Below are 13,856 nucleotides of genomic sequence, written 5' to 3'. Positions count from 1 at the left end.
CCAAAAAAAAAAAAAAAAAAAAAAAAAGAGACACAGGCAGAGACAGTGTCTGTATACGGTCATGTCCTCAGGTAATGACCATGAGAAGTGACAAATAGAGTGAACATAACAGAGCAGAAATATGAAATGAACCTAGTACCTGATGAAGTCTTTAAAACTCTGAGTTAGCTTTAGGGCTGCCCAACCTTGGATCTTCTTATTATCTTCCATATTGTATAAGCCATGTTAAATTGGTATTTTGTTACTTGTAGGAAGGTCTCATAACTGACACAGAGACTGTCTTCAAATACCAAAGGTTTTCATAAGAATAACCACTACATATTCAGTGGTTTTCACGGTTAGAAATAGGACCAATGGATGAAAGAAATAGGGAGGAAGATTTCAGCTAGTCCATGAAGAGGAATTGTCTAAGATGGAATAGATTGACTGGTGATATAGAGAGTTTCCCAACATAGGAAATGTTTGGTCAAGAATAGGCGAAATATTCAATCACGGAAATTTTACATGCCTGGGATAAAATTACAGAATATGTCTCTAAGGTGAGCAACTAAACATCATAACCTATAAGATCTAATCCTACTAGAACCATTAATTCACACAATCAAGCAAACTTATAAGTTTTGACTTAGAGGGAACTTTAGGGGCTTAGTAATGATTAAGGGATTCAGGGATGAAAATTCAAGTCTGCTAACCTCCAGGTCAATGCTCAAACATAATGCATCTTCAGAGATCTAGTTCATATTACAGTGTAAGCATTTCTTAAGAAACAGAAAAATCCTAATTAGTAGGCAAAATTCAGTTTTGCCCCAGCAGAAGCACAAATTGACTCTACTATTTATTTTATAACAATGACATGCAAACATTTTAATTCAGTGATTCCATACTTACCTTTCATTTTCTTCAACTCCAAAGAAATTGTGTTAATATTTTTAATTATGGCTTCCACATTTAGCTTATGGTTGGTAACATTATTGTCAAACATCTGATTTTAAAAGAGAAACAAAAACAATGTATAAATCAGGAGTATTTGTGTATACTTTAAAAATACTTAAATTTTCAGCATTTCTGAAAGGAAAAATCTGTTATTTCAGAACTAAAATATTTGTGAAATTATAGTCTCTTTAGAGAGACTATAATGGCTAGAATTCTAACGTACAAAGGAATCAACTTAATATTTTTCCAACTGAAAACACCAGTAACTGGAATTTTTAGGATGAGGTGTCTTCTTTAATCAAACCATATCCACAAGATGGGGCCCTTACAATGGAAATGCAGATGTCCCTGTTTCAGAAAGCCTCAGCACTTATAAACTACCTTACAATTTAGCAATCTCATATAAGATCTTCTCTAATTTTGTTTATGTAAGTCAGCATCTTTTTCTAGCTTATGCTTGAATGACAGGGTCCATACATGGTTTCTTTAAGTACACAGTAAAGCTTAAAATAAGATTTGATTATAATTCCTTGACTACAAAGATGGCAACATGGCCACTTCTATTTTAGCTTTGGGATTTAGGGCAACACACATTTTAATTTAGCTGAAATGTGTAAAACAACGTGTTACTATGTTATATATAAAGTACATATATTTAGCCAATTGTGTCAGATATAAATATATAGAGATGTTTCTAGGTGATTCACTAGAAACTAACCTTAGCCATTCAAATACCTCGAAATAACTTGAATAAACCACAATTAGTGCACACACCTCCAGAAGGTTGGCAGTTACGCGTGAGGCTGCTTGTCCAAAAATTGAAAACAAACTAACCTTGAAATCAATTCCTTGCCTCTGCCTTTTCCTGAGTCGGGGGAATTTATCCTATTTCACTCACTTCAGAGCCACTGTAAAGGAAATAAATTTTTTTCATCTCCAGACAATGAATAAACTACACTTCGCATCCACCTACAAGCCCCTAGGCACTGAAAATGGAATGGCAGCTACCTTACTTGGGTGTGGCAAAGCCAAAGACCCAGGTTTGAGGAGAAAGGAAAGATGTTAAAAAAAATAAAGGAGGTAGGGTGGGGATGGTGCAATTAAAGAACCTTAAAGATATGGAGGTAAAAATAAAATACAAGTAAAAACCAAGAGGTAAGTAGAAACTAAATGGATGGAGAAATGCCCAAGAAAGCTGACCCTCTCCACTCTGGGGTCAGGTTATCCAGGGCCCTCAGGTGCCCGTAGGTGGGGTGGGGTCAGAGGCCAGAGTGGCAAGCGGACCCCTAGTGGACCAGAGCGAGGCCAGAGCTGGTCAAGCCTTCCCCAGGGAGCTCGGTCAGGATATCACTCAGAGAAAGGAGAGGCTGGTCAAACAGCGCTTCCCCAGTAGGTGGAAAGTGGAGACAAGGCTCGGGGGCCAAGGGAATGGGGGTCGGAGGCCACGATACCACAGACTGAAGGCAGGAACGCAGCTTAGGCACAAACCCGGGGCCAGAGGCCAGGCCCTCCCCCTGAGGAGCGATTATTATCCCTTAAGTTTTCCTTCTAAAGGCCAAGTCCTCCTCCTCGGCGTGACACGCGTGAGGAGCCCCAGGCCTTAGGGGGCCACAGGCTGGGGCCTGAAGATGGAGCCAGAGGCAACCTCGAAGTTTCCGCAGTCCTCAGGCTCCCAAACCTGATCAGGACAACGCGAAACGTGCTGAGGAAACAGGGCTCTTAGCCACGGGCTAGGAGGCCTGGCGACCCGCCCCGCTTGGCGGCTGAAGATGGAACCTGAGGCAGCCTGGACATGTCAACGGTCTTCACCTCCAGCCCACACACCAAAACTAGATTAAGATTATTTAAAATCTGGTAACCCTGGGCAGCCCACAACACTGACCACGTCGGTACCCACCGCGCCAGCCGTCACCAAAGTTCTGGCTGCTAAGTGGAGAGACCCGGCAGGGGAAGTGAAACCAGGCTTCCTGATTGGCCAGTTTCTCCACCTGGTGTATCCTGGGAGTTGTAGTCCCTGGCTAGGCCCCGGCCGAGAAGGTTCTGGATGCCAAGCCGGATGTGACTAGCACTACTGCATGGGCAGAGAGGGAGGGTTGAAAGGCATTTTGCCGCCTATGTGCCAGGCATCTGGCTAGGTGCTTTGCAGCCCTTGTTTGTGTTTAATTTTCACAGAATAGGATTGTGGTTAAGGTCAGACTCTGGACTGAAACTGCTTGGGCTTGAATTCTACTCCATTGCTGGTTTAGATGTAGATGTCCTCAGCTATCTTATGAGGGTAATAATAGCTGCTTTCTGTCTTCTTTTGAAGATTAAGTGAGATAATGCATCACATTGGGCTTGGCAGATGATGTGCCCCATAAATGTTAGCTATTATCATTCCTATAAATCTGTACAGATGAGCTGAGAGGTGTACACTGGTCTCTTGCCAAGTAGAGAAGTTGGGATTCAAGCCATCTCTGCTGGATTCCAAGAGGAATCGCTGTCACGACACCCTCGGGAATTGCCTTAGACTTGATGCACTCCAGCATCAGGTTCTATACAAGTTTGCCTTCACTAAGTCTCCCTTATAACACTCATCAGCCTCTTCAACCAGTCCCTTCCCAACAACCTCCAACACATAGTCTGTTTTTATTTTATATCCAATTATCTTCAGTTTAACACTGGAGTTTGTCTGATGCAGAGTTAGATAAATGAAGAGCGGCACAGAAGGACTGAACTTCAGTCCTAAGGATAGCTAGCTATGTGATCTTGGAAAAGAGTAACTTCTTTTCTCTGAATCTCATTTTACTCATCCGTTTCCTTATGAGAGAGACGGGCCTGAACAGTGTTTTCTAAATTTCGCTCATTATTGGGCCACTGTTATGATTGGTTGCCCTTGCTGTGTACCACCTACATTATTACCTTAATGCTTTAAATTTACTTCCCTTTAACATTTAAATCTACTTAAAATTTTTTTATATCATCGATGTGAATGAAATAAAATTTGAGCAGAAGGGAATGGGAAAAATAAAGACAATGAAAATAAAACATTTTTAATCATTTAGATATCTCTTGCTTCTCAATGGCTGTGATCCTGAAGCCTGACATTCTTTGTTAAAATGGGTTATTAAGTATTAGAGAAATGTTAAAGATAGTCTAGTACAAACTGAGACTTTCTTCTTGATGTAGTCAGAAGAATTGAAAGAGTTGGATGGGGAATAACTCTAACAGTGTGACTACACATTGTTTAATGCCTCTGTACCGTATAAAACATCACTCATATCCTTAGTGAGATATGTCCCACACGTTGGTGAACGTAGGATTAGCTGCTGTCCAATACACCATCCCTGTGTAAGATTTCTTTATGCTTGTGGAATCTAAAAAAAGAAAGCCAACAAATGTATAAAACAAAACAGAAAGAGACTCACAGAAACAGAGAACAAATCAGTGGTTACCAGGGGGGAAAGGGGAGGAGGGGTGGTGAAGATAGGGGGAGGGGTGGTGAAGATAGGGGTAGGGGGTTAAGAGATACAAACTACTATGCATAAAGTAAATAAGCCACAAGAATACAGCACAGAGAAATATAGCCATTACTTTGCAATAACAAGTTATTAATTGGAGTACAATCTATAACAAATCTGAATCACTATGTTGTACACCTGAAACTAATATAATATTGTAAATCAACTATTCTTCAATTAAAAAAGAAGACTTCTTCAAACTCCACGGGCTTCAAAACTCACCTCAATCCTGGAAAGAGTCTTCCAGAATTAACCCTACCCAACTCTGCAATTTCCAACTAGTCTGTCTGCCAATGCTTCCTTCACTCACTATTTTAACTGTGGACACTTGCTAGCGTCAGAGTCTTGCATTTTCTTATTTCTGATTTGTGTACTGAGCGTTTTTTAATCTGTTTCTCCAAGTGCTGAGTAGGGGGGACAAAAAGAGGCACAGAAGTCCAGGGAATCAACATTCTTTCAGCATTCACTATATTATACATTAAGTTAGAAGCGTTCATCTTCTGACAGCTCTCTGAGGTAGCTGTTATCACCCTCGTTGTATAGAAAGTGAAGCTTGAACTCAGAGAGCTTAGTGCCTGCTCAGGGGCCACAAGAACCAGATTCAGTTCCAAGCACAGACCCTGTCTGTGAGGCTCCAGAACCTTCTGTGCTTTTCGTTGTACCAAGTTGTCTGCCAGTCCAGGACACCATCTTTTGAAACATGATGGAAACATGTACACCATGGCTTTGAAATGCTTTGAGCTTCACAGACTATTGAATTTGAACACACACACACTAATATACAAAGGAGCATGTAAATATGGAGTGACCAACATAGGGTGAGCAACATTTATTCTCTGAATTAAGGATATCATTAAGACAGAAAAAGAAGGAAGATCGTAATAATTTTGGAATAGGACTACCTTAACAAAAATCTTACTGGATGTGTCTCTTTGCCTCTCCTTCACTGATGCAGACTAGTGAAAACTTCACCTCAGATCTGCATGATTCTGGATGTGTGTTTGGAAACTCCCCATAGATAACAGCAGGAGAAAAGAAGGTGTTTAAGAGAAGTAGGGTGAAAAAGGTAGGTGGTGGGCTGAGATAGCATTGAGGCTGAGAATTCTGAAAATCAAGTGACGATGGCGGCTGGGACTGAGTAGGATGTGGTGTCTCTGGGGCCCCATGGTCCCCAAAACACTGAGTCCATTCATCCGTAGGGTCCAGCAAGTGTTTGCAGGACCTGCTTCAGCTCAAATACCTGTGGACTAAGATTCTGTTCACAGGATTTTTGATTAAATCTAAAGACCTTCTACCCATCCATAGTTCTGATCACTTCTTATGAGTATGTTCAAACTACTGTACTTGGGAAAAAATCATTAATGAGACTTTCAAAAAAAAAAGAATTAACTTTGTGTTTCTTCTAAATTAATGTTATAAGAGGGAAAAAGAGATCTGAAGTCAGAAAAAGATAGATTGTAATAATGTATTTTCCTCCATAAAAATGTCTTAGAACAATGATGACTACTTATTGTAGTGCTTTCCCTCCTCAAGTTACTATAGATTCTGTCTTTTTTTCCCTAAGAACATAAAACTTTAAAAGCATGATCTGCTACTTAAGGCTTGAGACTGTTATAGATGAGGCCCTAAAAAAATCTATCTTCCTACCAAATGCAAAATAGACAGCTAGTGGGAAGCAGCCGCATAGCACTGGGAGACCAGCTCAGTGCTTTGTGATCACCTAGCAGGGTGGGATAGGGAAGCTGGGAGGGAGATGCAAGAGGGAGGGGATATGGGGATATATGTATAGGTATAGCTGACTCACTTTGTTATACAGCAGAAACTAACACACCATTGTAAAGCAATTATACTCCAATAAAGATGTTTAAAAAAAAAATCTATCTTCCTTAATAAGTTTGCAAATACAACACTTTACTGAAACCCAACACTGGTTGCTATTGTTGATTCTAATGTTAATCAAATAAAGGAGATTAAAAAGCTGGCAAATTCTCCCATAAAGAAAAACGCTGTTAGAGAACAACAAGGTGATTAAGCATTTTATGGAGCTGAGTGTGAGTGCCTCAGTTAGTTTTATTACAAATTCTTGACATAAAGTCTTCATTTCCAGGAAAACAAATTGAGTAAATTATTTCACATCTTCCCCTTGTTCTCAGAGTTCCCATTCCCATCCTCCCACAGCTCATCGTAAATTACAAATGCTGGTCTCTGTGCCTAGGGCTGGCTTCCTGCTGGAGCATCAACTCCCTTCTGAATATTGCTTTGTGCAACTCCTGTGTACACAGATTTGGGAGGTAATGAGCATGTGCTTGGATCATTCCCTGAGGAGCATGACCTGTGTCCTCGCTCATTAGAACAGCCAATGGCTTGGGAGATTAGGATTGACATATATACACTATAATATTATAAAATAGATAACTAATAAGAACCTGCTGTATAAAAAATAAATAAAATAAAATTCAAAAATAAAACAAAAAGAAAAGAACAGCCAATGCTTTCGCCATAGCCAATCACATAAAGGAAGGAAGACAGCGCATGGCTTCTGCCTCTGGTCTGAAGTGGAAGTTGGATTAGCTGCCTTCTGTCTTCCGTAGCAGCTGAGATTACCTTGGACCGAGTCATTTTCTTTTTCTCTAAAAGAAACACTTCTGAACTTTAGAAAGAGGTTATTAACAGAAATCCACATGGATCACTGCATTAACTAAAATATTTTGATTTCTAATTAAGAAATTACGTATGAATGGACCTTGAGGATATTATGCTAAGTGAAATGAGCATAATTCGCCTTTCAGACAGAGAAAAATACCGTATGTTATCACTTATATGTGGAACCTAAAAACACTGAACTCACAGAAACAGAATGTAGAATGGTGGTTACCAGAGGCTGAGTGGTGGGGAAAATGGGAAAATTTGGTCAAGCAGTACAAATTTTAAGTTATAAGATTAACAAGTTCCAAGGATGTAATGTACAGCATTGGCACTCCAGTTAACAACACTATATTGTATACTTGAAAGTTGCTAAGAGAGTAGAGCTTTACGGTTCTCCCCATCACAGCAACAACATGGTAATTGTGTGAACTGAAGGGTGGGTGAACTAACCTTATTGTGGTAAACATTTCACAATATATCCATGTATCAAATCATCACACTGTACACTTCAAACTTATGTTATATGTCAGTTACATCTCAATAAAGCTGGGCAAAAAATAAAGTTCTGCCCCAACATTTCCCTCTGAAATAGGAAGCTACCCAACTAGAGTTGCCAATAAAATATGGGACATCCAGTTAAATCTGAATTGCAAGTAAGCGACAGATAATTTTGTTACTATAAATATGTCCTTACTATAAATATGTCCTGTTACTATAAATATTGTACTGCACATAATTATATTAAAAATTTGTTTATCTAAGAATCAAATTTAACTGGGAATTCTGTACTTTTATTTGCTAAATCTGGCAATCCTATGCCCCAAACACTACAACCACGAAAAGAAAAGCAAACAGTCTGAAGGCTTGTGGATTCGGTAGGTATGGAAGCCAAGAAAATATTGAGGTTTTCCAACTTGATGTCTAAAATAATAAAATGCAGACACTTACTGTGCCAGAATTTGTCTCCCTCCTTCCTTCAACATTCTTGTAACCCAAGAAAGAAGATACATCTTTGAGAAAGCAGATGGACAAAAGCCGACAGTATTCAACATGGTGCTGTTTTTGACAGTTGCTTGTTATGCCTGTTTGCCTGAAAATTCTTTGCACTTGGCTTTTCAGAAAATGCCTTCATCCAGCAAGGCATATTCATGACACAAGTTGGGTTTATTTTCAGAGATCCATCAATCAGGGAAAACCTTCTCTGTCCCTAAATAAAATGTGTTTCTAGTTCTATCATGTCAGCCCTCCATCTCCCAACAATACTTCCCATGTTTATTAAAGACATAGATCCTGATCAGGTGTTTCTCCCTCTGGGCATTGCTCCCAATGCCCACACCTCACTCTCATCAGCCAGCCATGTAATGAAAAATGAATGCCTTTATGAAAAAAAAAATGTATTATGTTCATGAGGTCAATTACAATAGACTCTAAGTGTGCACTCACTTTTTTTAAATGAAAAAAATGTGCATGTGCATAAAAACAAGTTTGGAAGAATAAACACCAAAATGTTAATGATTATCCCTGGGTAGTGAGATTTATGGGTGATTTCACTTTTTTGCATTTATTTATTTAGCCTAGCTGTAACTTTAGTCCCAACCCATCTTCTCTATAGTTTAAACTCTCCAGGGCATTTCTCACCATGGTAAAATATCAGTCACTTTGAGGCAGAGCTTCTCAGACTTTACAGTGTAGAAAAATTACTTAGGGAGCTAGTGAAAATGCAGATTCCAAGGCTCACCCCAATGACTCTGATTTAGTAAATCTAAGTTGGGGCTCCCTAAATCCGCATTTTAAATCCCTCCTCTTCCATTTTAACCTAGGGGAACTATGGACCACATTTTGAGGAATATTGACTTATGGCTTCATTGAGCATTTTCTGCATAAATTAAATGTGTGACCATAGTTGAAATTTTTTTTGGCTACTGATGCCAGAATTCAGTCATTTTTGAAAATTTTATGTGTATATATGTATATAAAATATATGTAAGTGTATATAAAATAATATATATACATTGGGTGGGCCAAAAAGTTCGTTTGGGTTTTTCCGTAGGATCTTATATGTATATATGTATGTATATAATTTTCAGGCATATATCAGGTCCACTTAATTTCTAATTAAGTGTTTGGGGCAGAAGCTCCCCCCCTCCCCGGGCATAGCAGCAAACAGAGACTCACAATGTCTGCTTGATTCTGGGAGGGGGGGAGGAAGGAGGTGGATATTCCAGTTTCAGGTGCTTCCTAATGCAGGTTTTATTTCTTCTATTTCCTAACCTTTTTGTTTGTCTGCTTCCAGTTTCACTTGCCAACATAATGTAAACTCCAGTGCTAAGGTCTGAGATTTTACACGATTTTCTTTAATATTTACATTTTAATATGTAACTTTTTGTGCTAAAAAACTCCCTACTGCTAGCCCTGCTGCCATGCCCCTGGTCTTGGAAACCATCCCCCGACCCCCAGCCCGGCCTGTGCTGCTTGCTATAGCATCCTTACTGGCTTCCCACCGCTTCTCTTACCCGCATGATCTGCTCGCTCTGCACACTACAGGTGGATGTGCTTTTTAAAAGGTAAATTAGATCATGTCATCTCCTGCTCAGAATCCTCCAGTGGTTCCCTACAGTCCACTTTGGAAGAAGCACAGAACTCCTGACCCTGGTCTATAAGGCCTTATGAGGTCCGGTTTCTGTTTGTCTCACACATCTTTCAGTCCTAGAACATGCTGACAACTGTTTTGCAGTTGTTTCCTTCTGACCCTCCCAAACAGGTTTCTTTTTATGCTTTAGGGTTCAGAGAGGCCATCCGCTAATATCACCCCATCCTCTCTCCCAGCCCCTTATTTGTTTCCATATAATACTTGATTTAAATTGTACTTTTTAAATTTATGTTTCTCTTTACTTTTTAGTTTTGTTTGGGTTGGTCTCTTTCACTATTACTACATATCTTTTATAAGAGCAAGAAACTATCATTGTGCTCACCCTTGTCTACTCATTGCCTATGATTGTACTTTGTGCCTAGCACAATTCCTGGAACATAGTTAGTGCTCAATAAATCTTGGTCCAGTGACTGAATGAAGGGGTTGGCCTGCTACAGTAGGATCCTGAAGAGTCAGAGAAACCAGGGTGTGCATCGGCGTCCGTCACTCTGCTGGGCCCTCAGCAAAGTTCTGACAGTGGAAGTCATACCTTCGTGGCTGCTAAAGCCTTCTGATGGAGGGACAGTTCTCATGGTGGCCAAGGAGAAAGTGGATGAACCACAGAATCTAAACACTGAGTATTCTTAGTTTTTTCTGCTTTTGGATTCATCCTGGTGCACAGACCAAAGATCCAAGAGAGCAATGAAAAACACACTCATGGCTGTCCTAGAAGGCAACAGGCCTGAAAGCTTCAAAGCAGCCTGGTGTGGGAAGAATTATGAAACTCTGATAAAAGAACTCTCTTGGCTGTGGATCATCATTTGAATAAAAATCAAATGACTTAGGATCTGTCCAAAATGAAGGATGTTTTAATACTTTGTGTGTAAAAACACTGATATTTTGCTTCTTTTTTATTAAACAGATTTTATTATTTTTCAGAATCTTGTCAGCATAATCATTTTATGGGTGGATGAAATATTCAGCCCTGCTGCTGCAGGAGTTCTTTCATAGCAATTACCTTGTGGCACTTTCGCTGTAATGAGGTTTTCACTGAAGACTTTTCCCCGGGTCTGTGTAATAAATGAAATATGACCAGAATTTAAATTTGTCAATTACAAGCAAGCACAGTGCATAAACACACAACAGAGCCATGAATTCCAAATCGCAGGCTGTTGCTGGGGGGCAGATGCTCTGAAAATTAAAATGGAAATAAAACTACTGACTGGCAAGTGAAAAGTGGCCCCCATTGAAAGCAAATCTCCCCTAACACTCATGCATGATTCTCCCCAACAGGGCGAGCTCTTGATGACAAATTCTTTACCGTGAAACTGACAAATCAAGCAGCAAGTAGTGAATTTGTGTTCAAATAATTTACATTGGCCTCTGATCTCTTGCCCTATGTCTTCCTATGTTTCTTGAGGCTAGATCAAAAGGATTTTGGACACGGCGGGCCAGAGCCCACAGCAGTATGCAGCCTGATGGTGGCGTTCTGTCTGAGTGGTTCAAGGAGAGACAGACTTGGGGACAGGGTCTGCTGTCTCCCAGCAGCTGCTATTTTCACTGACCTGACTTCAATAATCGCTCCTGTGGGGCCCTCTGCCGACCATCTCTTGTACAGGGAGAAATTCTACCTGTCTGCAACTGTTGAGGACTCTTGACAAATCGTTTATTTCATTAAATGAGCCACAAAACAAGAGCAACTTTTTTGGAACTGTATGTATAAGAAGCCCTAGGCAAGGGAAAAGAAACACATTTTTGTAAACTTATCGAGTACCGTGCATGCATTCATGTGACAATTCTTTCTTGAGTATCTCTTGTGTGTCAGTCACCAAGTTTTAGGCGTATAGGGGTGAGCCCAGACTGACAGATCTCTTGCTGGTCTGCCGGTGGACGTGGATAGCTCGTGGTCTGGAGGAAGAAACAGACTGGAATCCACAAACAGCTCGATTTAATTAGGGGCATGCCATGTGTTGGGGGCAGCTTTCAGGAAGAGTGTCCCTGAGGTAGGGACATTCAGGCTGAGATCAGAAGGATAGAAGGACATTCCAGGCTGAGGAAACAGCCTGTTCATGGGCCCTGCATCAGAAGACAGCTTAGTGCATGAGAGGGCTTGAAAGAATGTCCAGCAAGGCTAGAGAGCAGGGAGCAAGGGGATGCCTAGGGCAAGAAGAGATGGGAGAAGGGGCAGAGGCCAGACCATGGAGGTTGTGTGGAGGAATGCAGTCGCTCCTGAAACCCATGGGAAGCTACTAAGGGCTCTTAAACAGGTAAAGACTGGGAATGGTGGTGGTTGATAAGATCATATTTGTGGTTTGGAAAGATTGGCCCTGGCTTCATGATGGAGAACAGATTGAAAGAGGGAAAGAATAGGCTCAGGAAGTCCAGTTAAGAGTCTAGTTGAATAGTCCGTGTGAAAGCTGGCAATACCTCGTTTAAAATGGTGTGCAGAGAGATGGAAATGAAATCAGAGAGTGTTTAGGGGATAGAATTAACATGGACTTGGTGATGAGTGATACATGGTGCTGGAAGGTCAGGAGCATTAAGCATGGCCTGCATTATCTCATTATTGTTAGAGCCTTGCAAAATAGCATCATCCCCATTGTACACATGAGGAAAAAAATGGGCTCAGAGCGGTTTAGTCTTGGGCTAGAGATCATTCAGCTGGGAAGTGGCAGGGCCATATGCCTATACTCCCCTGCAGTGTCTCTGAGATCCCATGGGGACATTTACCCAGGAACTCATCTCTCCCATGTACTCTCAATGTATCCCCTACTTCTTGAGAACACCCTAAAATGCTTACTGTATTTGTTTCCTTGTCTGTCTTTCCTGCTATCTTATTGAGGCCTGGGCCTTATTTGTCCCTGTATTGTCAGTAATTAGTCCAGTGCCTGGCTCAGAGTGGGGACCAGGGAGAGTTTGTTGAGTGAATAAGAAACTTTCACCAGTCTCGCATGGAAGGGAGCCAGTTGGAGGTCACTGTGTGTTTTTAAACAACATTCTCACTGACCTAATTCTCTCTTGCATCAGGACCACAGTTTGGGGTTTTTTGTTGGGAGGCTCGAAAAGGACTTTCAAGAAGGATCTAGAGGTTTCTAGTAGTCTAGTGTGGTTAAAAAGGCATAGGCTTTGGAATCATGTGTCTTTGAATTTAAATCTTAGCTCCTCAGTTTATAAGCTGCACATCCTAGAGTTACTTATCCTTTCTGAGTATTCATGTCCTCATATGTAAAATGAGGATAATTTAAGTATTTACTTAATTGGGCTGTTGTGAAGATTGCATCTGAACATCTTTACAAAGGGTTTGGCACATTAGTTTATAATTCCCTGTTTTTGTAGAAAAGAAGGGGCAAGGTTTCATGGTTAGCCAAGAAGGCAGATGGGGCTGGGAATGTCTCTCCATTTGGCCTCAAAATTCCTGTTGCTTACAGACTCCTCTTCCTGTGGTTTATTCTGGAATAAGGAAAGAGGAAGCTGGCTCTCTGGGGGTCCCTGACAAGCTGACAGATGTCCCCTAAGGCAGCTTTCAACAGAGAGCTCTTTTTTATTATTATTATTATTCTTTGTGATTTACAGTGTGTGCCTACAAGCCTCTGGGCACGATCATGGAGTAGGAATGGAATTAATAAATCGTATCTTGTTCCTGCTTAATTCACAGCTCTGACAAAATTAAAAATGGAGACAAGTAGGAGAACCTAAGCAAACAGTGTCCCATAGCCAGGGTTCTGGGGCACAGGAGGCTGCGGGAAGAATGTTGCCTAGCCAGAACTGCAGCTGGAGCCAGACAGATATCCAGTTGGAAGAGAGGAGCCTGAGGACATGCCAGAAAGCAACAAGTCTTTCCAATTGAAACCTTTTGATTTAAGGAACCCAGAACTCTGGGATCATATACGCATGGGTTCAAATCCTGGCCATGTGGCTTATTTCTGTTAGCTGAGCAAATGGCTAAAGTCACACAGCAGGTTATTTGCAGAACCAGATTAAGATGTAAATCTGAATCCAAACCTGTGTTTTTTATTCACTGTGGGAGAGGAAAAATAGTTTTCTCTCTACCCTTCTAAGTTCTTGGCTACAACTCCCTGTAATAAAAGACAGATTTTATTACAAGAGAAAAACAAACAGAAGTTATTAAAATTGTTAAAAAACAAAAT

Source organism: Lipotes vexillifer, unplaced genomic scaffold (assembly GCF_000442215.2).
Source record: "Lipotes vexillifer unplaced genomic scaffold, Lipotes_vexillifer_v1.1 scaffold370, whole genome shotgun sequence".
In the NCBI taxonomy this organism is placed as follows: Eukaryota; Metazoa; Chordata; class Mammalia; order Artiodactyla; family Lipotidae; genus Lipotes; species Lipotes vexillifer.
The sequence above is the reverse complement of the archived record's forward strand: the minus strand, read 5'-3'. Positions refer to the sequence as shown.